This window comes from Carassius carassius, chromosome 40 (genome assembly GCF_963082965.1).
Source record: "Carassius carassius chromosome 40, fCarCar2.1, whole genome shotgun sequence".
Lineage (NCBI taxonomy): Eukaryota > Metazoa > Chordata > Actinopteri > Cypriniformes > Cyprinidae > Carassius > Carassius carassius.
In genome coordinates, this window is record NC_081794.1 from 7,324,757 (window position 1) to 7,349,301 (window position 24,545).

At 48.6% G+C, this 24,545-nt stretch overlaps 23 non-coding genes across 23 annotated transcripts; all 23 read left to right on the forward strand.

Annotated features, from left to right (window-relative positions):
* Positions 1-844: 844 nt before the first annotated feature.
* On the forward strand, positions 845-926 carry trnal-aag (transfer RNA leucine (anticodon AAG)). The gene has a single exon. It is a non-coding gene; the product is annotated as a tRNA-Leu (tRNA).
* Positions 927-1,706: 780 nt separating this feature from the next.
* On the forward strand, positions 1,707-1,788 carry trnal-uag (transfer RNA leucine (anticodon UAG)). Its single transcript has one exon. It is a non-coding gene; the product is annotated as a tRNA-Leu (tRNA).
* Positions 1,789-2,229: 441 nt separating this feature from the next.
* On the forward strand, positions 2,230-2,310 carry trnal-aag (transfer RNA leucine (anticodon AAG)). Its single transcript has one exon. It is a non-coding gene; the product is annotated as a tRNA-Leu (tRNA).
* A 767-nt stretch (positions 2,311-3,077) lies between these two features.
* trnal-aag (transfer RNA leucine (anticodon AAG)) lies at positions 3,078-3,159 on the forward strand. Its single transcript has one exon. It is a non-coding gene; the product is annotated as a tRNA-Leu (tRNA).
* A 441-nt stretch (positions 3,160-3,600) lies between these two features.
* On the forward strand, positions 3,601-3,682 carry trnal-aag (transfer RNA leucine (anticodon AAG)). The gene has a single exon. It is a non-coding gene; the product is annotated as a tRNA-Leu (tRNA).
* Positions 3,683-4,872: 1,190 nt separating this feature from the next.
* trnal-aag (transfer RNA leucine (anticodon AAG)) lies at positions 4,873-4,954 on the forward strand. Its single transcript has one exon. It is a non-coding gene; the product is annotated as a tRNA-Leu (tRNA).
* A 777-nt stretch (positions 4,955-5,731) lies between these two features.
* On the forward strand, positions 5,732-5,814 carry trnal-aag (transfer RNA leucine (anticodon AAG)). Its single transcript has one exon. It is a non-coding gene; the product is annotated as a tRNA-Leu (tRNA).
* A 1,190-nt stretch (positions 5,815-7,004) lies between these two features.
* On the forward strand, positions 7,005-7,086 carry trnal-aag (transfer RNA leucine (anticodon AAG)). Its single transcript has one exon. It is a non-coding gene; the product is annotated as a tRNA-Leu (tRNA).
* A 774-nt stretch (positions 7,087-7,860) lies between these two features.
* trnal-aag (transfer RNA leucine (anticodon AAG)) lies at positions 7,861-7,942 on the forward strand. Its single transcript has one exon. It is a non-coding gene; the product is annotated as a tRNA-Leu (tRNA).
* Positions 7,943-8,718: 776 nt separating this feature from the next.
* On the forward strand, positions 8,719-8,800 carry trnal-aag (transfer RNA leucine (anticodon AAG)). The gene has a single exon. It is a non-coding gene; the product is annotated as a tRNA-Leu (tRNA).
* A 1,190-nt stretch (positions 8,801-9,990) lies between these two features.
* trnal-aag (transfer RNA leucine (anticodon AAG)) lies at positions 9,991-10,072 on the forward strand. The gene has a single exon. It is a non-coding gene; the product is annotated as a tRNA-Leu (tRNA).
* A 780-nt stretch (positions 10,073-10,852) lies between these two features.
* trnal-uag (transfer RNA leucine (anticodon UAG)) lies at positions 10,853-10,934 on the forward strand. The gene has a single exon. It is a non-coding gene; the product is annotated as a tRNA-Leu (tRNA).
* A 441-nt stretch (positions 10,935-11,375) lies between these two features.
* trnal-aag (transfer RNA leucine (anticodon AAG)) lies at positions 11,376-11,457 on the forward strand. Its single transcript has one exon. It is a non-coding gene; the product is annotated as a tRNA-Leu (tRNA).
* A 1,523-nt stretch (positions 11,458-12,980) lies between these two features.
* Positions 12,981-13,062, forward strand: trnal-aag (transfer RNA leucine (anticodon AAG)). Its single transcript has one exon. It is a non-coding gene; the product is annotated as a tRNA-Leu (tRNA).
* A 776-nt stretch (positions 13,063-13,838) lies between these two features.
* On the forward strand, positions 13,839-13,920 carry trnal-aag (transfer RNA leucine (anticodon AAG)). The gene has a single exon. It is a non-coding gene; the product is annotated as a tRNA-Leu (tRNA).
* A 1,190-nt stretch (positions 13,921-15,110) lies between these two features.
* Positions 15,111-15,192, forward strand: trnal-aag (transfer RNA leucine (anticodon AAG)). The gene has a single exon. It is a non-coding gene; the product is annotated as a tRNA-Leu (tRNA).
* Positions 15,193-15,968: 776 nt separating this feature from the next.
* trnal-aag (transfer RNA leucine (anticodon AAG)) lies at positions 15,969-16,050 on the forward strand. Its single transcript has one exon. It is a non-coding gene; the product is annotated as a tRNA-Leu (tRNA).
* Positions 16,051-17,237: 1,187 nt separating this feature from the next.
* trnal-aag (transfer RNA leucine (anticodon AAG)) lies at positions 17,238-17,319 on the forward strand. Its single transcript has one exon. It is a non-coding gene; the product is annotated as a tRNA-Leu (tRNA).
* Positions 17,320-18,093: 774 nt separating this feature from the next.
* trnal-aag (transfer RNA leucine (anticodon AAG)) lies at positions 18,094-18,175 on the forward strand. The gene has a single exon. It is a non-coding gene; the product is annotated as a tRNA-Leu (tRNA).
* A 1,190-nt stretch (positions 18,176-19,365) lies between these two features.
* On the forward strand, positions 19,366-19,447 carry trnal-aag (transfer RNA leucine (anticodon AAG)). The gene has a single exon. It is a non-coding gene; the product is annotated as a tRNA-Leu (tRNA).
* A 1,154-nt stretch (positions 19,448-20,601) lies between these two features.
* trnal-aag (transfer RNA leucine (anticodon AAG)) lies at positions 20,602-20,683 on the forward strand. The gene has a single exon. It is a non-coding gene; the product is annotated as a tRNA-Leu (tRNA).
* Positions 20,684-21,837: 1,154 nt separating this feature from the next.
* Positions 21,838-21,919, forward strand: trnal-aag (transfer RNA leucine (anticodon AAG)). Its single transcript has one exon. It is a non-coding gene; the product is annotated as a tRNA-Leu (tRNA).
* Positions 21,920-23,224: 1,305 nt separating this feature from the next.
* Positions 23,225-23,306, forward strand: trnal-aag (transfer RNA leucine (anticodon AAG)). The gene has a single exon. It is a non-coding gene; the product is annotated as a tRNA-Leu (tRNA).
* Positions 23,307-24,545: the final 1,239 nt, after the last annotated feature.

Here is a 24,545-nt window from a genome sequence, read left to right on the forward strand (position 1 = left end):
TTTTACGCAAACAGGATCAGACTGTAGCTTTTCAGCAAAGTCATCATCGGACGACCTTTCCACCGTTCGAGTGACCAGTAGATAGACAGCTGTGCGAAGTGATGCTGCGTGAACATCTAAACTGAGCTGTTTTTGCTTTCTTTGCTTTTTAGCCAAGTAAGCGCTGGAAGCCTGTCCCAGCCTCTGCTCCTTTCTAACAGAGGCACCCTGTTGAAGCAGGGACACCAATGATTTACAAGTATAGTGAAGTTACTTCAAAACAGGAGGAAGAACTTGAATATAATAATAGTGAAAAGAAATAAATATCCTAAAGAATGGTAACAGCCAATGTCACTCATTATAAGTTTTAGGTGAAAAAATGCTTGGAGCATATCGGCTAATGCACAGCTGTATGCCGTTTTCAGGACAGCCCTAAGGGCATTGATTAGCGCATTCAGGTGTGTTTGATCAGAGAAGGACATGCACTCCGCAGAAGCACACTTTCCCTGGCAGCAGCCAGGCCCTCCAGGGACATGCGAGTCAAACAAGACACCTCGTCCTCTCCCACAGCCGATCGCCTGTTTGCTCAGGCAGGCTGACTCAGTCCTGCTCCTGTGGCACTGCCCTTCATCTGTGGTTTACTGACTACTTGAGGTTTCATTGCTGATGATTTGAGTCAATCCTGTGCTGATCTGTTCTTCCAAACTCATCTCAGACTTGTTGTGACAGCGACACAGCCGCAAGCCATAACCTGCAGGGGATCAGGTTTGTTTTACGCAAACAGGATCAGACTGTAGCTTTTCAGCAAAGTCAGCATCGGACGACCATTCCACCGGTCGAGTGATCTGTAGAATGTGGTCTCATGGGTAGCGTGGCCGAGCGGTCCAAGGCGCTGGATTAAGGCTCCAGTCTCTTCGGGGGCGCGGGTTCAAATCCCACCGCTGCCAGGACAGCCTTTTGGAAGACAGCTGTGCGAAGTGACGCTGTGTGAACATCTAAACTGAGCTGCTTTTGCTTTCTTTGCTTTTTAGCCAAGTAAGCACTGGAAGCCTGTCCCAGCCTCTGCTCCTTTCTAACAGAGGCACCCTATTGAAGCAGGGACACCAATGATTTACAAGTATAGTGAAGTTACTTCAAAACAGGAAGAAGAACTTGAATATAATAATAGTGAAAAGAAATAAATATCCTAAAGAATGGTAACAGCCAATGTCATTCATTATAAGTTTTAGGTGAAAAAATGCTTGGAGCATATCGGCTAATGCACAGCTGTATGCCGTTTTCAGGACAGCCCTAAAGGCATTGATTAGCGCATTCAGGTGTGTTTGATCAGAGGAGGACATGCACTCCGCAGAAGGGGAGCCGCCAGGAGTAGTACTGCATTCCCCTGCAAGAAGGAGGCCTCTACCTTGAAAAATTTCAAGGCGTTATCTTGTGGCACAGCTCGACAAGGAAAAAGTTGGTGGAAGGTTGTCTGGGGAAAAGGGCATTATTTGGTAGCGTGGCCAAGGGGTTCTTTCTTTTTTTCCCCCAATCTCTTCAGGGGCATGGGTTCGAATCCCACCGCTGCCAGGGGCTCCTTTTCGATAGACACTTTTTGCTGCCATGGTCGAATAAAGAGCTTTCCTTGGCCGCATTGGACGTGTTTAGCCAAGAAGGTTCACCCCGGCCATTGTCTCTATTTCTGGCTGGTGGAAGTACCAAACAGGAATGTAAAGTATTCCATGCTGGGTAGCGTGGCCGAGTGGTCTAAGGCGCTGGATTTAGGCTCCAGTCTCTCTGGGGGTGTGGGTTCGAATCCCACCGCTGCCAGCTGTGCCTTTTAATTAAGGCCAGGAGGCCTTGTGTGTACTCGATAATGGTCTGAAAATATTGTAGGAGAGCACACTTTCCCTGGCAGCAGCCAGGCCCTCCAGGGGCATGCGAGTCAAACAAGACACCTCGTCCTCTCCCACAGCCGATCGCCTGTTTGCTAAGGCAGGCTGACTCAGTCCTGCTCCTGTGGCACTGCCCTTCATCTGTGGTTTACTGACTACTTGAGGTTTCTTTGCTGATGATTTGAGTCAATCCTGTGCTGATCTGTTCTTCCAAACTCATCTCAGACTTGTTGTGACAGCGACACAGCCGCAAGCCATAACCTGCAGGGGATCAGGTTTGTTTTACGCAAACAGGATCAGACTGAAGCTTTTCAGCAAAGTCAGCATCGGACGACCTTTCCATGGTTCGAGTGATCTGTAGAATGTGGTCTCATGGGGTAGCGTGGCCGAGCGATCTAAGGCGCTGGATTAAGGCTCCAGTATCTTCGGGGCGTGGGTTCAAATCCCACCGCTGCCAGGACAGCCTTTTGGAAGACAGCTGTGCGAAGTGATGCTGCGTGAACATCTAAACTGAGCTGTTTTTGCTTTCTTTGCTTTTTAGCCAAGTAAGCGCTGGAAGCCTGTCCCAGCCTCTGCTCCTTTCTAACAGAGGCACCCTGTTGAAGCAGGGACACCAATGATTTACAAGTATAGTGAAGTTACTTCAAAACAGGAGGAAGAACTTGAATATAATAATAGTGAAAAGAAATAAATATCCTAAAGAATGGTAACAGCCAATGTCACTCATTATAAGTTTTAGGTGAAAAAATGCTTGGAGCATATCGGCTAATGCACAGCTGTATGCCGTTTTCAGGACAGCCCTAAAGGCATTGATTAGCGCATTCAGGTGTGTTTGATCAGAGAAGGACATGCACTCCGCAGAAGCACACTTTCCCTGGCAGCAGCCAGGCCCTCCAAGGACATGCGAGTCAAACAAGACACCTCGTCCTCTCCCACAGCCGATCGCCTGTTTGCTAAGGCAGGCTGACTCAGTCCTGCTCCTGTGGCACTGCCCTTCATCTGGGGTTTACTGACTACTTGAGGTTTCGTTGCTGATGATTTGAGTCAATCCTGTGCTGATCTGTTCTTCCAAACTCATCTCAGACTTGTGACAGCGACACAGCCGCAAGCCATAACCTGCAGGGGATCAGGTTTGTTTTACGCAAACAGGATCAGACTGTAGCTTTTCAGCAAAGTCAGCATCGGACGACCATTCCACCGGTCGAGTAGAATGTGGTCTCATGGGGTAGCGTGGCCGAGCGGTCCAAGGCGCTGGATTAAGGCTCCAGTCTCTTCGGGGGCGTGGGTTCAAATCCCACCGCTGCCAGGACAGCCTTTTGGAAGACAGCTGTGCGAAGTGACGCTGTGTGAACATCTAAACTGAGCTGCTTTTGCTTTCTTTTATTTTTTTAGCCAAGTACGCACTGGAAGCCTGTCCCAGCCTCTGCTCCTTTCTAACAGAGGCACCCTGTTGAAGCAGGGACACCAATGATTTACAAGTATAGTGAAGTTACTTCAAAACAGGAAGAAGAACTTGAATTTTTTACTGACTACTTGAGGTTTCGTTGCTGATGATTTGAGTATATCCTGTGCTGATCTGTTCTTCCAAACTCATCTCAGACTTGTGACAGCGACACAGCCGCAAGCCATAACCTGCAGGGGATCAGGTTTGTTTTACGCAAACAGGATCAGACTGTAGCTTTTCAGCAAAGTCAGCATCGGACGACCATTCCACCGGTTGAGTGATCTGTAGAATGTGGTCTCATGGGGTAGCGTGGCCGAGCAGTCCAAGGCGCTGGATTAAGGCTCCAGTCTCTTCGGGGGCGTGGGTTCAAATCCCACCGCTGCCAGCTGTGCCTTTTAATTAAGGCCAGGAGGCCCTGTGTGTACTCGATAATGGTCTGAAAATATTGTGGGAGAGTACACTATCCCTGGCAGCAGCCAGGCCCTCCAGGGACATGCGAGTCAAACAAGACACCTCGTCCTCTCCCACAGCCGATCGCCTGTTTGCTCAGGCAGGCTGACTCAGTCCTGCTCCTGTGGCACTGCCCTTCATCTGTGGTTTACTGACTACTTGAGGTTTCATTGCTGATGATTTGAGTCAATCCTGTGCTGATCTGTTCTTCCAAACTCATCTCAGACTTGTTGTGACAGCGACACAGCCCCAAACCCTGACCTGCAGGGGATCAGGTTTGTTTTACGCAAACAGGATCAGACTGTAGCTTTTCAGCAAAGTCATCATCGGACGACCTTTCCACCGTTCGAGTGACCAGTAGATAGACAGCTGTGCGAAGTGATGCTGCGTGAACATCTAAACTGAGCTGTTTTTGCTTTCTTTGCTTTTTAGCCAAGTAAGCGCTGGAAGCCTGTCCCAGCCTCTGCTCCTTTCTAACAGAGGCACCCTGTTGAAGCAGGGACACCAATGATTTACAAGTATAGTGAAGTTACTTCAAAACAGGAGGAAGAACTTGAATATAATAATAGTGAAAAGAAATAAATATCCTAAAGAATGGTAACAGCCAATGTCACTCATTATAAGTTTTAGGTGAAAAAATGCTTGGAGCATATCGGCTAATGCACAGCTGTATGCCGTTTTCAGGACAGCCCTAAAGGCATTGATTAGCGCATTCAGGTGTGTTTGATCAGAGAAGGACATGCACTCCGCAGAAGCACACTTTCCCTGGCAGCAGCCAGGCCCTCCAGGGACATGCGAGTCAAACAAGACACCTCGTCCTCTCCCACAGCCGATCGCCTGTTTGCTAAGGCAGGCTGACTCAGTCCTGCTCCTGGGGCACTGCCCTTCATCTGGGGTTTACTGACTACTTGAGGTTTTGTTGCTGATGATTTGAGTCAATCCTGTGCTGATCTGTTCTTCCAAACTCATCTCAGACTTGTTGTGACAGCGACACAGCCGCAAGCCATAACCTGCAGGGGATCAGGTTTGTTTTACGCAAACAGGATCAGACTGTAGCTTTTCAGCAAAGTCAGCATCGGACGACCATTCCACCGGTCGAGTGATCTGTAGAATGTGGTCTCATGGGGTAGCGTGGCCGAGCGGTCCAAGGCGCTGGATTAAGGCTCCAGTCTCTTCGGGGGCGTGGGTTCAAATCCCACCGCTGCCAGGACAGCCTTTTGGAAGACAGCTGTGCGAAGTGACGCTGTGTGAACATCTAAACTGAGCTGCTTTTGCTTTTTTTTTTATTTTTTTAGCCAAGTAAGCACTGGAAGCCTGTCCCAGCCTCTGCTCCTTTCTAACAGAGGCACCCTGTTGAAGCAGGGACACCAATGATTTACAAGTATAGTGAAGTTACTTCAAAACAGGAAGAAGAACTTGAATATAATAATAGTGAAAAGAAATAAATATCCTAAAGAATGGTAACAGCCAATGTCACTCATTATAAGTTTTAGGTGAAAAAATGCTTGGAGCATATCGGCTAATGCACAGCTGTATGCCGTTTTCAGGACAGCCCTAAAGGCATTGATTAGCGCATTCAGGTGTGTTTGATCAGAGAAGGACATGCACTCCGCAGAAGCACACCTTCCCTGGCAGCAGCCAGGCCCTCCAGGGACATGTGAGTCAAACAAGACACCTCGTCCTCTCCCACAGCCGATCGCCTGTTTGCTAAGGCAGGCTGACTCAGTCCTGCTCCTGGGGCACTGCCCTACATCTGGGGTTTACTGACTACTTGAGGTTTCGTTGCTGATGATTTGAGTATATCCTGTGCTGATCTGTTCTTCCAAACTCATCTCAGACTTGTGACAGCGACACAGCCGCAAGCCATAACCTGCAGGGGATCAGGTTTGTTTTACGCAAACAGGATCAGACTGTAGCTTTTCAGCAAAGTCAGCATCGGACGACCATTCCACCGGTCGAGTGATCTGTAGAATGTGATCTCATGGGTCAGCGTGGCCGAGCGGTCCAAGGCGCTGGATTAAGGCTCCAGTCTCTTCGGGGGCGTGGGTTCAAATCCCACCGCTGCCAGCTGTGCCTTTTAATTAAGGCCAGGAGGCCCTGTGTGTACTCGATAATGGTCTGAAAATATTGTGGGAGAGCACACTTTCCCTGGCAGCAGCCAGGCCCTCCAGGGACATGTGAGTCAAACAAGACACCTCGTCCTCTCCCACAGCCGATTGCCTGTTTGCTCAGGCAGGCTGACTCAGTCCTGCTCCTGTGGCACTGCCCTTCATCTGTGGTTTACTGACTACTTGAGGTTTCATTGCTGATGATTTGAGTCAATCCTGTGCTGATCTGTTCTTCCAAACTCATCTCAGACTTGTTGTGACAGCGACACAGCCGCAAACCCTAACCTGCAGGGGATCAGGTTTGTTTTACGCAAACAGGATCAGACTGTAGCTTTTCAGCAAAGTCATCATCGGACGACCTTTCCACCGTTCGAGTGACCAGTAGATAGACAGCTGTGCGAAGTGATGCTGCGTGAACATCTAAACTGAGCTGTTTTTGCTTTCTTTGCTTTTTAGCCAAGTAAGCGCTGGAAGCCTGTCCCAGCCTCTGCTCCTTTCTAACAGAGGCACCCTGTTGAAGCAGGGACACCAATGATTTACAAGTATAGTGAAGTTACTTCAAAACAGGAGGAAGAACTTGAATATAATAATAGTGAAAAGAAATAAATATCCTAAAGAATGGTAACAGCCAATGTCACTCATTATAAGTTTTAGGTGAAAAAATGCTTGGAGCATATCGGCTAATGCACAGCTGTATGCCGTTTTCAGGACAGCCCTAAAGGCATTGATTAGCGCATTCAGGTGTGTTTGATCAGAGAAGGACATGCACTCCGCAGAAGCACACTTTCCCTGGCAGCAGCCAGGCCCTCCAAGGACATGCGAGTCAAACAAGACACCTCGTCCTCTCCCACAGCCGATCGCCTGTTTGCTAAGGCAGGCTGACTCAGTCCTGCTCCTGGGGCACTGCCCTTCATCTGGGGTTTACTGACTACTTGAGGTTTCGTTGCTGATGATTTGAGTCAATCCTGTGCTGATCTGTTCTTCCAAACTCATCTCAGACTTGTTGTGACAGCGACACAGCCGCAAGCCATAACCTGCAGGGGATCAGGTTTGTTTTACGCAAACAGGATCAGACTGTAGCTTTTCAGCAAAGTCAGCATCGGACGACCATTCCACCGGTCGAGTGATCTGTAGAATGTGGTCTCATGGGGTAGCGTGGCCGAGCGGTCCAAGGCGCTGGATTAAGGCTCCAGTCTCTTCGGGGGTGCGGGTTCAAATCCCACCGCTGCCAGGACAGCCTTTTGGAAGACAGCTGTGCGAAGTGACGCTGTGTGAACATCTAAACTGAGCTGCTTTTGCTTTCTTTGCTTTTTAGCCAAGTAAGCACTGGAAGCCTGTCCCAGCCTCTGCTCCTTTCTAACAGAGGCACCCTGTTGAAGCAGGGACACCAATGATTTACAAGTATAGTGAAGTTACTTCAAAACAGGAGGAAGAACTTGAATATAATAATAGTGAAAAGAAATAAATATCCTAAAGAATGGTAACAGCCAATGTCACTCATTATAAGTTTTAGGTGAAAAAATGCTTGGAGCATATCGGCTAATGCACAGCTGTATGCCGTTTTCAGGACAGCCCTAAAGGCATTGATTAGCGCATTCAGGTGTGTTTGATCAGAGAAGGACATGCACTCCGCAGAAGCACACTTTCCCTGGCAGCAGCCAGGCCCTCCAGGGACATGCGAGTCAAACAAGACACCTCGTCCTCTCCCACAGCCGATCGCCTGTTTGCTAAGGCAGGCTGACTCAGTCCTGCTCCTGGGGCACTGCCCTTCATCTGGGGTTTACTGACTACTTGAGGTTTCGTTGCTGATGATTTGAGTATATCCTGTGCTGATCTGTTCTTCCAAACTCATTTCAGACTTGTGACAGCGACACAGCCGCAAGCCATAACCTGCAGGGGATCAGGTTTGTTTTACGCAAACAGGATCAGACTGTAGCTTTTCAGCAAAGTCAGCATCGGACGACCATTCCACCGGTTGAGTGATCTGTAGAATGTGGTCTCATGGGGTAGCGTGGCCGAGCGGTCCAAGGCGCTGGATTAAGGCTCCAGTCACTTCGGGGGCGTGGGTTCAAATCCCACCGCTGCCAGGACAGTCTTTTGGAAGACAGCTGTGCGAAGTGACGCTGTGTGAACATCTAAACTGAGCTGCTTTTGCTTTTTTTTATTTTTTTAGCCAAGTAAGCACTGGAAGCCTTTCCCAGCCTCTGCTCCTTTCTAACAGAGGCACCCTGTTGAAGCAGGGACACCAATGATTTACAAGTATAGTGAAGTTACTTCAAAACAGGGAGAAGAACTTGAATATAATAATAGTGAAAAGAAATAAATATCCTAAAGAATGGTAACAGCCAATGTCACTCATTATAAGTTTTAGGTGAAAAAATGCTTGGAGCATATCGGCTAATGCACAGCTGTATGCCGTTTTCAGGACAGCCCTAAAGGCATTGATTAGCGCATTCAGGTGTGTTTGATCAGAGAAGGACATGCACTCCGCAGAAGCACACTTTCCCTGGCAGCAGCCAGGCCCTCCAGGGACATGCGAGTCAAACAAGACACCTCGTCCTCTCCCACAGCCGATCGCTTGTTTGCTAAGGCAGGCTGACTCAGTCCTGCTCCTGGGGCACTGCCCTTCATCTGGGGTTTACTGACTACTTGAGGTTTTGTTGCTGATGATTTGAGTATATCCTGTGCTGATCTGTTCTTCCAAACTCATCTCAAACTTGTGACAGCGACACAGCCGCAAGCCATAACCTGCAGGGGATCAGGTTTATTTTACGCAAACAGGATCAGACTGTAGCTTTTCAGCAAAGTCAGCATCGGACGACCATTCCACCGGTCGAGTGATCTGTAGAATGTGGTCTCATGGGGTAGCGTGGCCGAGCGGTCCAAGGCGCTGGATTAAGGCTCCAGTCTCTTCGGGGGCGTGGGTTCAAATCCCACCGCTGCCAGCTGTGCCTTTTAATTAAGGCCAGGAGGCCCTGTGTGTACTCGATAATGGTCTGAAAATATTGTGGGAGAGCACACTTTCCCTGGCAGCAGCCAGGCCCTCCAGGGACATGCGAGTCAAACAAGACACCTCGTCCTCTCCCACAGCCGATCGCCTGTTTGCTCAGGCAGGCTGACTCAGTCCTGCTCCTGTGGCACTGCCCTTCATCTGTGGTTTACTGACTACTTGAGGTTTCATTGCTGATGATTTGAGTCAATCCTGTGCTGATCTGTTCTTCCAAACTCATCTCAGACTTGTTGTGACAGCGACACAGCCGCAAACCCTAACCTGCAGGGGATCAGGTTTGTTTTACGCAAACAGGATCAGACTGTAGCTTTTCAGCAAAGTCATCATCGGACGACCTTTCCACCGTTCGAGTGACCAGTAGATAGACAGCTGTGCGAAGTGATGCTGCGTGAACATCTAAACTGAGCTGTTTTTGCTTTCTTTGCTTTTTAGCCAAGTAAGCGCTGGAAGCCTGTCCCAGCCTCTGCTCCTTTCTAACAGAGGCACCCTGTTGAAGCAGGGACACCAATGATTTACAAGTATAGTGAAGTTACTTCAAAACAGGAGGAAGAACTTGAATATAATAATAGTGAAAAGAAATAAATATCCTAAAGAATGGTAACAGCCAATGTCACTCATTATAAGTTTTAGGTGAAAAAATGCTTGGAGCATATCGGCTAATGCACAGCTGTATGCCGTTTTCAGGACAGCCCTAAAGGCATTGATTAGCGCATTCAGGTGTGTTTGATCAGAGAAGGACATGCACTCCGCAGAAGCACACTTTCCCTGGCAGCAGCCAGGCCCTCCAGGGACATGCGAGTCAAACAAGACACCTCGTCCTCTCCCACAGCCGATCGCCTGTTTGCTAAGGCAGGCTGACTCAGTCCTGCTCCTGGGGAACTGCCCTTCATCTGGGGTTTACTGACTACTTGAGGTTTCGTTGCTGATGATTTGAGTCAATCCTGTGCTGATCTGTTCTTCCAAACTCATCTCAGACTTGTTGTGACAGCGACACAGCCGCAAGCCATAACCTGCAGGGGATCAGGTTTGTTTTACGCAAACAGGATCAGACTGTAGCTTTTCAGCAAAGTCAGCATCGGACGACCATTCCACCGGTCGAGTGATCTGTAGAATGTGGTCTCATGGGGTAGCGTGGCCGAGCGGTCCAAGGCGCTGGATTAAGGCTTCAGTCTCTTCGGGGGCATGGGTTCAAATCCCACCGCTGCCAGGACAGCCTTTTGGAAGACAGCTGTGCGAAGTGACGCTGTGTGAACATCTAAACTGAGCTGCTTTTGCTTTCTTTGCTTTTTAGCCAAGTAAGCACTGGAAGCCTGTCCCAGCCTCTGCTCCTTTCCAACAGAGGCACCCTGTTGAAGCAGGGACACCAATGATTTACAAGTATAGTGAAGTTACTTCAAAACAGGAAGAAGAACTTGAATATAATAATAGTGAAAAGAAATAAATATCCTAAAAAATGGTAACAGCCAATGTCATTCATTATAAGTTTTAGGTGAAAAAATGCTTGGAGCATATCGGCTAATGCACAGCTGTATGCCGTTTTCAGGACAGCCCTAAAGGCATTGATTAGCGCTTTCAGGTGTGTTTGATCAGAGGAGGACATGCACTCCGCAGAAGGGGAGCCGCCAGGAGTAGTACTGCATTCCCCTGCAAGAAGGAGGCCTCTACCTTGAAAAATTTCAAGGCGTTATCTTGTGGCACAGCTCGACAAGGAAAAAGTTGGTGGAAGGTTGTCTGGGGAAAAGGGCATTATTTGGTAGCGTGGCAAAGGAGTTCTTTCTTTTTTTCCCCCAATCTCTTCAGGGGCATGGGTTCGAATCCCACCGCTGCCAGGGGCTCCTTTTCGATAGACACTTTTTGTTGCCATGGTCGAATAAAGAGCTTTCCTTGGCCGCATTGGACGTGTTTAGCCAAGAAGGTTCACCCCGGCCATTGTCTCTATTTCAGGCTGGTGGAAGTACCAAACAGGAATGTAAAGTATTCCATGCTGGGTAGCGTGGCCGAGTGGTCTAAGGCGCTGGATTTAGGCTCCAGTCTCTCTGGGGGTGTGGGTTCGAATCCCACCGCTGCCAGCTGTGCCTTTTAATTAAGGCCAGGAGGCCCTGTGTGTACTCGATAATGGTCTGAAAATATTGTGGGAGAGCACACTTTCCCTGGAAGCAGCCAGGCCCTCCAGGGACATGCGAGTCAAACAAGACACCTCGTCCTCTCCCACAGCCGATCGCCTGTTTGCTAAGGCAGGCTGACTCAGTCCTGCTCCTGGGGCACTGCCCTTCATCTGTGGTTTACTGACTACTTGAGGTTTCGTTGCTGATGATTTGAGTCAATCCTGTGCTGATCTGTTCTTCCAAACTCATCTCAGACTTGTTGTGACAGCGACACAGCCGCAAGCCATAACCTGCAGGGGATCAGGTTTGTTTTACGCAAACAGGATCAGACTGAAGCTTTTCAGCAAAGTCAGCATCGGACGACCTTTCCATGGTTCGAGTGATCTGTAGAATGTGGTCTCATGGGGTAGCGTGGCCGAGCGATCTAAGGCGCTGGATTAAGGCTCCAGTATCTTCGGGGGCGTGGGTTCAAATCCCACCGCTGCCAGGACAGCCTTTTGGAAGACAGCTGTGCGAAGTGATGCTGCGTGAACATCTAAACTGAGCTGTTTTTGCTTTCTTTGCTTTTTAGCCAAGTAAGCGCTGGAAGCCTGTCCCAGCCTCTGCTCCTTTCTAACAGAGGCACCCTGTTGAAGCAGGGACACCAATGATTTACAAGTATAGTGAAGTTACTTCAAAACAGGAGGAAGAACTTGAATATAATAATAGTGAAAAGAAATAAATATCCTAAAGAATGGTAACAGCCAATGTCACTCATTATAAGTTTTAGGTGAAAAAATGCTTGGAGCATATCGGCTAATGCACAGCTGTATGCCGTTTTCAGGACAGCCCTAAAGGCATTGATTAGCGCATTCAGGTGTGTTTGATCCGAGAAGGACATGCACTCCGCAGAAGCACACTTTCCCTGGCAGCAGCCAGGCCCTCCAGGGACATGCGAGTCAAACAAGACACCTCGTCCTCTCCCACAGCCGATCGCCTGTTTGCTAAGGCAGGCTGACTCAGTCCTGCTCCTGTGGCACTGCCCTTCATCTGGGGTTTACTGACTACTTGAGGTTTCGTTGCTGATGATTTGAGTCAATCCTGTGCTGATCTGTTCTTCCAAACTCATCTCAGACTTGTGACAGCGACACAGCCGCAAGCCATAACCTGCAGGGGATCAGGTTTGTTTTACGCAAACAGGATCAGACTGTAGCTTTTCAGCAAAGTCAGCATCGGACGACCTTTCCACCGTTCGAGTGACCAGTAGATAGACAGCTGTGCGAAGTGATGCTGCGTGAACATCTAAACTGAGCTGTTTTTGCTTTCTTTGCTTTTTAGCCAAGTAAGCGCTGGAAGCCTGTCCCAGCCTCTGCTCCTTTCTAACAGAGGCACCCTGTTGAAGCAGGGACACCAATGATTTACAAGTATAGTGAAGTTACTTCAAAACAGGAGGAAGAACTTGAATATAATAATAGTGAAAAGAAATAAATATCCTAAAGAATGGTAACAGCCAATGTCACTCATTATAAGTTGTAGGTGAAAAAATGCTTGGAGCATATCGGCTAATGCACAGCTGTATGCCGTTTTCAGGACAGCCCTAAAGGCATTGATTAGCGCATTCAGGTGTGTTTGATCAGAGAAGGACATGCACTCCGCAGAAGCACACTTTCCCTGGCAGCAGCCAGGCCCTCCAGGGACATGCGAGTCAAACAAGACACCTCGTCCTCTCCCACAGCCGATCGCCTGTTTGCTAAGGCAGGCTGACTCAGTCCTGCTCCTGGGGCACTGCCCTTCATCTGGGGTTTACTGACTACTTGAGGTTTCGTTGCTGATGATTTGAGTCAATCCTGTGCTGATCTGTTCTTCCAAACTCATCTCAGACTTGTTGTGACAGCGACACAGCCGCAAGCCATAACCTGCAGGGGATCAGGTTTGTTTTACGCAAACAGGATCAGACTGTAGCTTTTCAGCAAAGTCAGCATCGGACGACCATTCCACCGGTCGAGTGATCTGTAGAATGTGGTCTCATGGGGTAGCGTGGCCGAGCGGTCCAAGGCGCTGGATTAAGGCTCCAGTCTCTTCGGGGGCGTGGGTTCAAATCCCACCGCTGCCAGGACAGCCTTTTGGAAGACAGCTGTGCGAAGTGACGCTGTGTGAACATCTAAACTGAGCTGCTTTTGCTTTCTTTTATTTTTTTAGCCAAGTAAGCACTGGAAGCCTGTCCCAGCCTCTGCTCCTTTCTAACAGAGGCACCCTGTTGAAGCAGGGACACCAATGATTTACAAGTATAGTGAAGTTACTTCAAAACAGGAAGAAGAACTTGAATATAATAATAGTGAAAAGAAATAAATATCCTAAAGAATGGTAACAGCCAATGTCACCTATTATAAGTTTTAGGTGAAAAAATGCTTGGAGCATATCGGCTAATGCACAGCTGTATGCCGTTTTCAGGACAGCCCTAAAGGCATTGATTAGCGCATTCAGGTGTGTTTGATCAGAGAAGGACATGCACTCCGCAGAAGCACACTTTCCCTGGCAGCAGCCAGGCCCTCCAGGGACATGCGAGTCAAACAAGACACCTCGTCCTCTCCCACAGCCGATCGCCTGTTTGCTAAGGCAGGCTGACTCAGTCCTGCTCCTGGGGCACTGCCCTTCATCTGGGGTTTACTGACTACTTGAGGTTTCGTTGCTGATGATTTGAGTATATCCTGTGCTGATCTGTTCTTCCAAACTCATCTCAGACTTGTGACAGCGACACAGCCGCAAGCCATAACCTGCAGGGGATCAGGTTTGTTTTACGCAAACAGGATCAGACTGTAGCTTTTCAGCAAAGTCAGCATCGGACGACCATTCCACCGGTTGAGTGATCTGTAGAATGTGGTCTCATGGGGTAGCGTGGCCGAGCAGTCCAAGGCGCTGGATTAAGGCTCCAGTCTCTTCGGGGGCGTGGGTTCAAATCCCACCGCTGCCAGCTGTGCCTTTTAATTAAGGCCAGGAGGCCCTGTGTGTACTCGATAATGGTCTGAAAATATTGTGGGAGAGTACACTATCCCTGGCAGCAGCTAGGCCCTCCAGGGACATGCGAGTCAAACAAGACACCTCGTCCTCTCCCACAGCCGATCGCCTGTTTGCTCAGGCAGGCTGACTCAGTCCTGCTCCTGTGGCACTGCCCTTCATCTGTGGTTTACTGACTACTTGAGGTTTCATTGCTGATGATTTGAGTCAATCCTGTGCTGATCTGTTCTTCCAAACTCATCTCAGACTTGTTGTGACAGCGACACAGCCCCAAACCCTAACCTGCAGGGGATCAGGTTTGTTTTACGCAAACAGGATCAGACTGTAGCTTTTCAGCAAAGTCATCATCGGACGACCTTTCCACCGTTCGAGTGACCAGTAGATAGACAGCTGTGCGAAGTGATGCTGCGTGAACATCTAAACTGAGCTGTTTTTGCTTTCTTTGCTTTTTAGCCAAGTAAGCGCTGGAAGCCTGTCCCAGCCTCTGCTCCTTTCTAACAGAGGCACCCTGTTGAAGCAGGGACACCAATGATTTACAAGTATAGTGAAGTTACTTCAAAACAGGAGGAAGAACTTGAATATAATAATAGTGAAAAGAAATAAATATCCTAAAGAATGGTAACAGCCAATGTCACTCATTATAAGTTTTAGGTGAAAAAATGCTTGGAGCATATCGGCTAATGCACAGCTGTATGCCGTTTTCAGGACAGCCCTAAAGGCATTGATTAGCGCATTCAGGTGTGTTTGATCAGAGAAGGACATGCACTCCGCAGAAGCACACTTTCCCTGGCAGCAGCCAGGCTCTCCAGGGACATGCGAGTCAAACAAGACACCTCGTCCTCTCCCACAGCCGATCGCCTGTTTGCTAAGGCAGGCTGACTCAGTCCTGCTCCTGGGGCACTGCCCTTCATCTGGGGTTTACTGACTACTTGAGGTTTCGTTGCTGATGATTTGAGTCAATCCTGTGCTGATCTGTTCTTCCAAACTCATCTCAGACTTGTTGTGACAGCGACACAGCCGCAAGCCATAACCTGCAGGGGATCAGGTTTGTTTTACGCAAACAGGATCAGACTGTAGCTTTTCAGCAAAGTCAGCATCGGACGACCATTCCACCGGTCGAGTGATCTGTAGAATGTGGTCTCATGGGGTAGCGTGGCCGAGCGGTCCAAGGCGCTGGATTAAGACTCCAGTCTCTTCGGGGGCGTGGGTTCAAATCCCACCGCTGCCAGGACAGCCTTTTGGAAGACAGCTGTGCGAAGTGACGCTGTGTGAACATCTAAACTGAGCTGCTTTTGCTTTCTTTTATTTTTTTAGCCAAGTAAGCACTGGAAGCCTGTCCCAGCCTCTGCTCCTTTCTAACAGAGGCACCCTGTTGAAGCAGGGACACCAATGATTTACAAGTATAGTGAAGTTACTTCAAAACAGGAAGAAGAACTTGAATATAATAATAGTGAAAAGAAATAAATATCCTAAAGAATGGTAACAGCCAATGTCACTCATTATAAGTTTTAGGTGAAAAAATGCTTGGAGCATATCGGCTAATGCACAGCTGTATGCCGTTTTCAGGACAGCCCTAAAGGCATTGATTAGCGCATTCAGGTGTGTTTGATCAGAGAAGGACATGCACTCCGCAGAAGCACACCTTCCCTGGCAGCAGCCAGGCCCTCCAGGGACATGTGAGTCAAACAAGACACCTCGTCCTCTCCCACAGCCGATCGCCTGTTTGCTAAGGCAGGCTGACTCAGTCCTGCTCCTGGGGCACTGCCCTACATCTGGGGTTTACTGACTACTTGAGGTTTCGTTGCTGATGATTTGAGTATATCCTGTGCTGATCTGTTCTTCCAAACTCATCTCAGACTTGTGACAGCGACACAGCCCCAAGCCATAACCTGCAGGGGATCAGGTTTGTTTTACGCAAACAGGATCAGACTGTAGCTTTTCAGCAAAGTCAGCATCGGACGACCATTCCACCGGTCGAGTGATCTGTAGAATTTGGTCTCATGGGGTAGCGTGGCCGAGCGGTCCAAGGCGCTGGATTAAGGCTCCAGTCTCTTCGGGGGCGTGGGTTCAAATCCCACCGCTGCCAGCTGTGCCTTTTAATTAAGGCCAGGAGGCCCTGTGTGTACTCGATAATGGTCTGAAAATATTGTGGGAGAGCACACTTTCCCTGGCAGCAGCCAGGCCCTCCAGGGACATGTGAGTCAAACAAGACACCTCGTCCTCTCCCACAGCCGATCGCCTGTTTGCTCAGGCAGGCTGACTCAGTCCTGCTCCTGTGGCACTGCCCTTCATCTGTGGTTTACTGACTACTTGAGGTTTCATTGCTGATGATTTGAGTCAATCCTGTGCTGATCTGTTCTTCCAAACTCATCTCAGACTTGTTGTGACAGCGACACAGCCGCAAACCCTAACCTGCAGGGGATCAGGTTTGTTTTACGCAAACAGGATCAGACTGTAGCTTTTCAGCAAAGTCATCATCGGATGACCTTTCCACCGTTCGAGTGACCAGTAGATAGACAGCTGTGCGAAGTGATGCTGCGTGAACATCTAAACTGAGCTGTTTTTGCTTTCTTTGCCTTTTAGCCAAGTAAGCGCTGGAAGCCTGTCCCAGCCTCTGCTCCTTTCTAACAGAGGCACCCTGTTGAAGCAGGGACACCAATGATTTACAAGTATAGTGAAGTTACTTCAAAACAGGAGGAAGAACTTGAATATAATAATAGTGAAAAGAAATAAATATCCTAAAGAATGGTAACAGCCAATGTCACTCATTATAAGTTTTAGGTGAAAAAATGCTTGGAGCATATCGGCTAATGCACAGCTGTATGCCGTTTTCAGGACAGCCCTAAAGGCATTGATTAGCGCATTCAGGTGTGTTTGATCAGAGAAGGACATGCACTCCGCAGAAGCACACTTTCCCTGGCAGCAGCCAGGCCCTCCAGGGACATGCGAGTCAAACAAGACACCTCGTCCTCTCCCACAGCCGATCGCCTGTTTGCTAAGGCAGGCTGACTCAGTCCTGCTCCTGGGGAACTGCCCTTCATCTGGGGTTTACTGACTACTTGAGGTTTCGTTGCTGATGATTTGAGTATATCCTGTGCTGATCTGTTCTTCCAAACTCATTTCAGACTTGTGACAGCGACACAGCCGCAAGCCATAACCTGCAGGGGATCAGGTTTGTTTTACGCAAACAGGATCAGACTGTAGCTTTTCAGCAAAGTCAGCATCGGACGACCATTCCACCGGTTGAGTGATCTGTAGAATGTGGTCTCATGGGGTAGCGTGGCCGAGCGGTCCAAGGCGCTGGATTAAGGCTCCAGTCACTTCGGGGGCGTGGGTTCAAATCCCACCGCTGCCAGGACAGCCTTTTGGAAGACAGCTGTGCGAAGTGACGCTGTGTGAACATCTAAACTGAGCTGCTTTTGCTTTCTTTGCTTTTTAGCCAAGTAAGCACTGGAAGCCTGTCCCAGCCTCTGCTCCTTTCTAACAGAGGCACCCTGTTGAAGCAGGGACACCAATGATTTACAAGTATAGTGAAGTTACTTCAAAACAGGAAGAAGAACTTGAATATAATAATAGTGAAAAGAAATAAATATCCTAAAGAATGGTAAAAGCCAATGTCACTCATTATAAGTTTTAGGTGAAAAAATGCTTGGAGCATATCGGCTAATGCACAGCTGTATGCCGTTTTCAGGACAGCCCTAAAGGCATTGATTAGCGCATTCAGGTGTGTTTGATCAGAGAAGGACATGCACTCCGCAGAAGCACACTTTCCCTGGCAGCAGCCAGGCCCTCCAGGGACATGCGAGTCAAACAAGACACCTCATCCTCTCCCACAGCCGATCGCCTGTATGCTAAGGCAGGCTGACTCAGTCCTGCTCCTGGGGCACTGCCCTTCATCTGGGGTTTACTGACTACTTGAGGTTTCGTTGCTGATGATTTGAGTATATCCTGTGCTGATCTGTTCTTCCAAACTCATCTCAGACTTGTGACAGCGACACAGCCGCAAGCCATAACCTGCAGGGGATCAGGTTTGTTTTACGCAAACAGGATCAGACTGTAGCTTTTCAGCAAAGTCAGCATCGGACGACCATTCCACCGGTCGAGTGATCTGTAGAATGTGGTCTCATGGGGTAGCGTGGCCGAGCGGTCCAAGGCGCTGGATTAAGGCTCCAGTCTCTTCGGGGGCGTGGGTTCAAATCCCACCGCTGCCAGCTGTGCCTTTTAATTAAGGCCAGGAGAACCTGTGTGTACTCGATAATGGTCTGAAAATATTGTGGGAGAGCACACTTTCCCTGGCAGCAGCCAGGCCCTCCAGGGACATGCGAGTCAAACAAGACACCTCGTCCTCTCCCACAGCAGATCGCCTGTTTGCTCAGGCAGGCTGACTCAGTCCTGCTCTTGTGGCACTGCCCTTCATCTGTGGTTTACTGACTACTTGAGGTTTCATTGCTGATGATTTGAGTCAATCCTGTGCTGATCTGTTCTTCCAAACTCATCTCAGACTTGTTGTGACAGCGACACAGCCCCAAACCCTAACCTGCAGGGGATCAGGTTTGTTTTACGCAAACAGGATCAGACTGTAGCTTTTCAGCAAAGTCATCATCGGACGACCTTTCCACCGTTCGAGTGACCAGTAGATAGACAGCTGTGCGAAGTGATGCTGCGTGAACATCTAAACTGAGCTGTTTTTGCTTTCTTTGCTTTTTAGCCAAGTAAGCGCTGGAAGCCTGTCCCAGCCTCTGCTCCTTTCTAACAGAGGCACCCTGTTGAAGCAGGGACACCAATGATTTACATGTATAGTGAAGTTACTTCAAAACAGGAGGAAGAACTTGAATATAATAATAGTGAAAAGAAATAAATATCCTAAAGAATGGTAACAGCCAATGTCACTCATTATAAGTTTTAGGTGAAAAAATGCTTGGAGCATATCGGCTAATGCACAGCTGTATGCCGTTTTCAGGACAGCCCTAAAGGCATTGATTAGCGCATTCAGGTGTGTTTGATCAGAGAAGGACATGCACTCCGCAGAAGCACACTTTCCCTGGAAGCAGCCAGGCCCTCCAGAGACATGCGAGTCAAACAAGACACCTCGTCCTCTCCCACAGCCGATCGCCTGTTTGCTAAGGCAGGCTGACTCAGTCCTGCTCCTGGGGCACTGCCCTTCATCTGTGGTTTACTGACTACTTGAGGTTTCGTTGCTGATGATTTGAGTCAATCCTGTGCTGATCTGTTCTTCCAAACTCATCTCAGACTTGTTGTGACAGCGACACAGCCGCAAGCCATAACCTGGAGGGGATCAGGTTTGTTTTACGCAAACAGGATCAGACTGAAGCTTTTCAGCAAAGTCAGCATCGGACGACCTTTCCATGGTTCGAGTGATCTGTAGAATGTGGTCTCATGGGGTAGCGTGGCCGAGCGATCTAAGGCGCTGGATTAAGGCTCCAGTATCTTCGGGGGCGTGGGTTCAAATCCCACCGCTGCCAGGACAGCCTTTTGGAAGACAGCTGTGCGAAGTGATGCTGCGTGAACATCTAAACTGAGCTGTTTTTGCTTTCTTTGCTTTTTAGCCAAGTAAGCGCTGGAAGCCTGTCCCAGCCTCTGCTCCTTTCTAACAGAGGCACCCTGTTGAAGCAGGGACACCAATGATTTACAAGTATAGTGAAGTTACTTCAAAACAGGAGGAAGAACTTGAATATAATAATAGTGAAAAGAAATAAATATCCTAAAGAATGGTAACAGCCAATGTCACTCATTATAAGTTTTAGGTGAAAAAATGCTTGGAGCATATCGGCTAATGCACAGCTGTATGCCGTTTTCAGGACAGCCCTAAAGGCATTGATTAGCGCATTCAGGTGTGTTTGATCAGAGAAGGACATGCACTCCGCAGAAGGGGAGCCGCCAGGAATAGTAGTGCATTCCCCTGCAAGAAGGAGGCCTCTACCTTGGAGAATTTCAAGGCGTTATCTTGTGGCAAAGCACGACAAGGAAAAAGTTGGTGAAAGGTTGTCCGGGGAAAAGGGCATTATGTGGTAGCGTGGCCGAGAGGTTCTTTCTTTTTTCCCCCAATCTCTTCAGGGGCATGTGTTCGAATCCCACCGCTGTCAGGGGCTCCTTTTCAATAGACACTTTATGCTGCCATGGTCGAATAAAGGCTCCAGTCCCTCTGGGGGCGTGGGTTCGAATCCCACCGCTGCCAGCTGTGCCTTTTAATTAAGGTCAGGAGGCACTGTGTGTACTCGATAATGGTCTGAAAATATTGCAGGAGAGCACACTTTCCCTGGCAGCAGCCAGGCCCTCCAGGGACATGCGAGTCAAACAAGACACCTCGTCCTCTCCCACAGCGGATCGCCTGTTTGCTCAGGCAGGCTGACTCAGTCCTGCTCCTGGGGCACTGCCCTTCATCTGTGGTTTACTGACTACTTGTGGTTTCGTTGCTGATGATTTGAGTCAATCCTGTGCTGATCTGTTCTTCCAAACTCATCTCAGACTTGTTATGACAGCGACACAGCCGCAAGCCATAACCTGCAGGGGATCAGGTTTGTTTTACGCAAACAGGATCAGACTGTAGCTTTTCAGCAAAGTCAGCATCGGACGACCTTTCCACCGGTCGAGTGACCTGTAGAATGTGGTCTCATGGGGTAGCGTGGCCGAGCGGTCCAAGGCACTGGATTAAGGCTCCAGTCTCTTCGGGGGCGTGGGTTCAAATCCCACCGCTGCCAGGACAGCCTTTTGGAAGACTGCTGTGCGAAGTGACGCTGCGTGAACATCTAAACTGAGCTGCTTTTGTTTTCTTTGCTTTTTAGCCAAGTAAGCACTGGAAGCCTGTCCCAGCCTCTGCTCCTTTCTAACAGAGGCATCCTGTTGAAGCAGGGACACCAATGATTTACAAGTATAGTGAAGTTACTTCAAAACAGGAGGAAGAACTTGAATATAATAATAGTGAAAATAAATAAATATCCTAAAGAATGGTAACAGCCAATGTCACTCATTATAAGTTTTAGGTGAAAAAATGCTTGGAGCATATCGGCTAATGCACAGCTGTATGCCATTTTCAGGACAGCCCTAAAGGCATTGATTAGCGCATTCAGGTGTGTTTGATCAGAGAAGGACATGCACTCCGCAGAAGGGGAGCCGCCAGGAATAGTACTGCATTCCCCTGCAAGAAGGAGGCCTCTACCTTGGAGAATTTCAAGGCGTTATCTTGTGGCAAAGCACGACAAGGAAAAAGTTGGTGAAAGGTTGTCTGGGGAAAAGGGCATTATGTGGTAGCGTGGCCGAGAGGTTCTTTCTTTTTTCCCCCAATCTCTTCAGGGGCATGTGTTCGAATCCCACCGCTGTCAGGGGCTCCTTTTCAATAGACACTTTTTGCTGCCATGGTCGAATAAAGGCTCCAGTCTCTCTGGGGGCGTGGGTTCGAATCCCACCGCTGCCAGCTGTGCCTTTTAATTAAGGCCAGGAGGCCCTGTGTGTACTCGATAATGATCTGAAAATATTGTGGGAGAGCACACTTTCCCTGGCAGCAGCCAGGCCCTCCAGGGACATGCGAGTCAAACAAGACACCTCGTCCTCTCCCACAGCCGATCACCTGTTTGCTCAGGCAGGCTGACTCAGTCCTGCTCCTGGGGCACTGCCCTTCATCTGTGGTTTACTGACTACTTGAGGTTTCGTTGCTGATGATTTGAGTCAATCCTGTGCTGATCTGTTCTTCCAAACTCATCTCAGACTTGTTATGACAGCGACACAGCCGCAAGCCATAACCTGCAGGGGATCAGGTTTGTTTTACGCAAACAGGATCAGACTGTAGCTTTTCAGCAAAGTCAGCATCGGACGACCTTTCCACCGGTCGAGTGACCTGTAGAATGTGGTCTCATGGGGTAGCGTGGCCGAGCGGTCCAAGGCGCTGGATTAAGGCTCCAGTCTCTTCGGGGGCGTGGGTTCAAATCCCACCGCTGCCAGGACAGCCTTTTGGAAGACTGCTGTGTGAAGTGACGCTGCGTGAACATCTAAACTGAGCTGCTTTTGCTTTCTTTGCTTTTTAGCCAAGTAAGCACTGGAAGCCTGTCCCAGCCTCTGCTCCTTTCTAACAGAGGCACCCTGTTGAAGCAGGGACACCAATGATTTACAAGTATAGTGAAGTTACCTCAAAACAGGAAGAAGAACTTGAATATAATAATAGTGAAAAGAAATAAATATCCTAAAGAATGGTAACAGCCAATGTCACTCATTATAAGTTTTAGGTGAAAAAATGCTTGGAGCATATCGGCTAATGCACAGCTGTATGCCGTTTTTTTAGGACAGCCCTAAAGGTATTGATTAGCGCATTCAGGTGTGTTTGATCAGAGGAGGACATGCACTCCGCAAAAGGGGAGCCGCCAGGAGTAGTACTGCATTCCCCTGCAAGAAGGAGGCCTCTACCTTGGAGAATTTCAAGGTGTTATCTTGTGGCAAAGCTCGACAAGGAAAAAGTTGGTGGAAGGTTGTCTGGGGAAAAGGGCATTATTTGATAGCGTGGCCAAGGGGTTCTTTCTTTTTTTCCCCCAATCTCTTCAGGGGCATGGGTTCGAATCCCACCGCTGCCAGGGGCTCCTTTTTGATAGACACTTTTTGCTGCCATGGTCGAATAAAGAGCTTTCCTTGGCCGCATTGGACACGTTTAGCCAAGCAGGTTCACCCCGGCCATTGTCTCTATTTCTGCCTGGTGGAAGTACCAAACAGGAATGTAAAGTATTCCACGCCTGGTAGCGTGGCCGAGTTGTCTAAGGTGCTGGATTTAGGCTCTAGTCTCTCTGGGGGCGTGGGTTCCAATCCCACCGCTGCCAGCTGTGCCTTTTAATTACAGCCAGGAGGCCCTGTGTGTACTCTATAATGGTCTGAAAATATTGTGGGAGAGCACACTTTCCCTGGCAGCAGACAGGCCCTCCAGGGACATGCGAGTCAAACAAGACACCTCGTCCTCTCCCACAGCCGATCGCCTGTTTGCTAAGGCAGGCTGACTCAGTCCTGCTCCTGGGGCACTGCCCTTCATCTGTGGTTTACTGACTATTTGAGGTTTCGTTGCTGATGATTTGAGTCAATCCTGTGCTGATCTGTTCTTCCAAACTCATCTCAGACTTGTTGTGACAGCGACACAGCCGCAAGCCATAACCTGCAGGGGATCAGGTTTGTTTTACGCAAACAGGATCAGACTGTAGCTTTTCAGCAAAGTCAGCATCGGACGTCCTTTCCACCAGTCCAGTGACCTGTAGAATGTGGTCTCAAGGGGTAGCGTGGCCGAGCGGTCTAAGGCGCTGGATTAAGGCTCCAGTCTCTTCGGGGGCGTGGGTTCAAATCCCACCGCTGCCAGGACAGCTTTTGGAAGACAGCTGTGTGAAGTGATGCTGCGTGAACATCTAAACTGAGCTGTTTTTGCTTTCTTTGCTTTTTAGCCAAGTAAGCGCTGGAAGCCAGTCTCAGCCTCTGCTCCTTTCTAACAGAGGCACCCTGTTGAAGCAGGGACACCAATGATTTACAAGTATAGTGAAGTTACTTCAAAACAGGAAGAAGAATTTGAATATAATAATAGTGAAAAGAAATAAATATCCTAAAGAATGGTAACAGCCAATGTCACTCATTATAAGTTTTAGGTGAAAAAATGCTTGGAGCATATCGGCTAATGCACGGCTGTATGCCATTTTCAGGACAGCCCTAAAGGCATTGATTAGCGCATTCAGGTGTGTTTGATCAGAGAAGGACATGCACTCCGCAGAAGGGGAGCCGCCAGGAGTAGTACTGCATTCCCCTGCAAGAAGGAGGCCTCTACCTTGGAGAATTTCAAGGCGTTATCTTGTGGCAAAGCACGACAAGGAAAAAGTTGGTCGAAGGTTGTCTGGGGAAAAGGGCATTATGTGGTAGCGTGGCCGAGAGGTTCTTTCTTTTTCCCCCCAATCTCTTCAGGGGCATGTGTTGGAATCCCACCGCTGTCAGGGGCTCCTTTTCAATAGACACTTTTTGCTGCCATGGTCGAATAAAGAGCTTTCCTTGGCCGCATTGGACGTGTTTAGCCAAGAAGGTTCATCCCGGCCATTGTCTCTATTTCTGGATGGTGGAAGGACCAATCAGGAATGGAAAGCATTCCAGCCTGTGTAGCGTGGCCGAGTGGTCTAAGGTGCTTGGCTTATGCTCCAGTTTCTCTGGGGGCATGGGTTCAACTCTCACCACTGCCGGGACAACCTCTTGGAAGACTGCTTTTTCTGTACAAAGTGACGCTGCGTGAACATCCAAATTGAGCTGTATTTATTCTTGCTTTTTAGCCAAGTCAGCGCTGGAAGCTTTCCCAACAGCGCTTTCACAAAATGCATAGCTTAAGTAGTCATACAAATTAGAAGTACTGAGTTTTTTTTTCTTTTCCTCACAGGACAGCAACACTACAAAACAAGGCCTTTTATGATGCACTGTTGTACGTTAAACTGCCCAACAGTAAAGTATTTAACTTCTTAATATGTTACTTTACTGTAATGTAACAACCTTATTCAGAAGTGAAATGCTACATACACTGTAGTACAGCCATTATATTAATGCATGACCATCATATATAAAGTTACA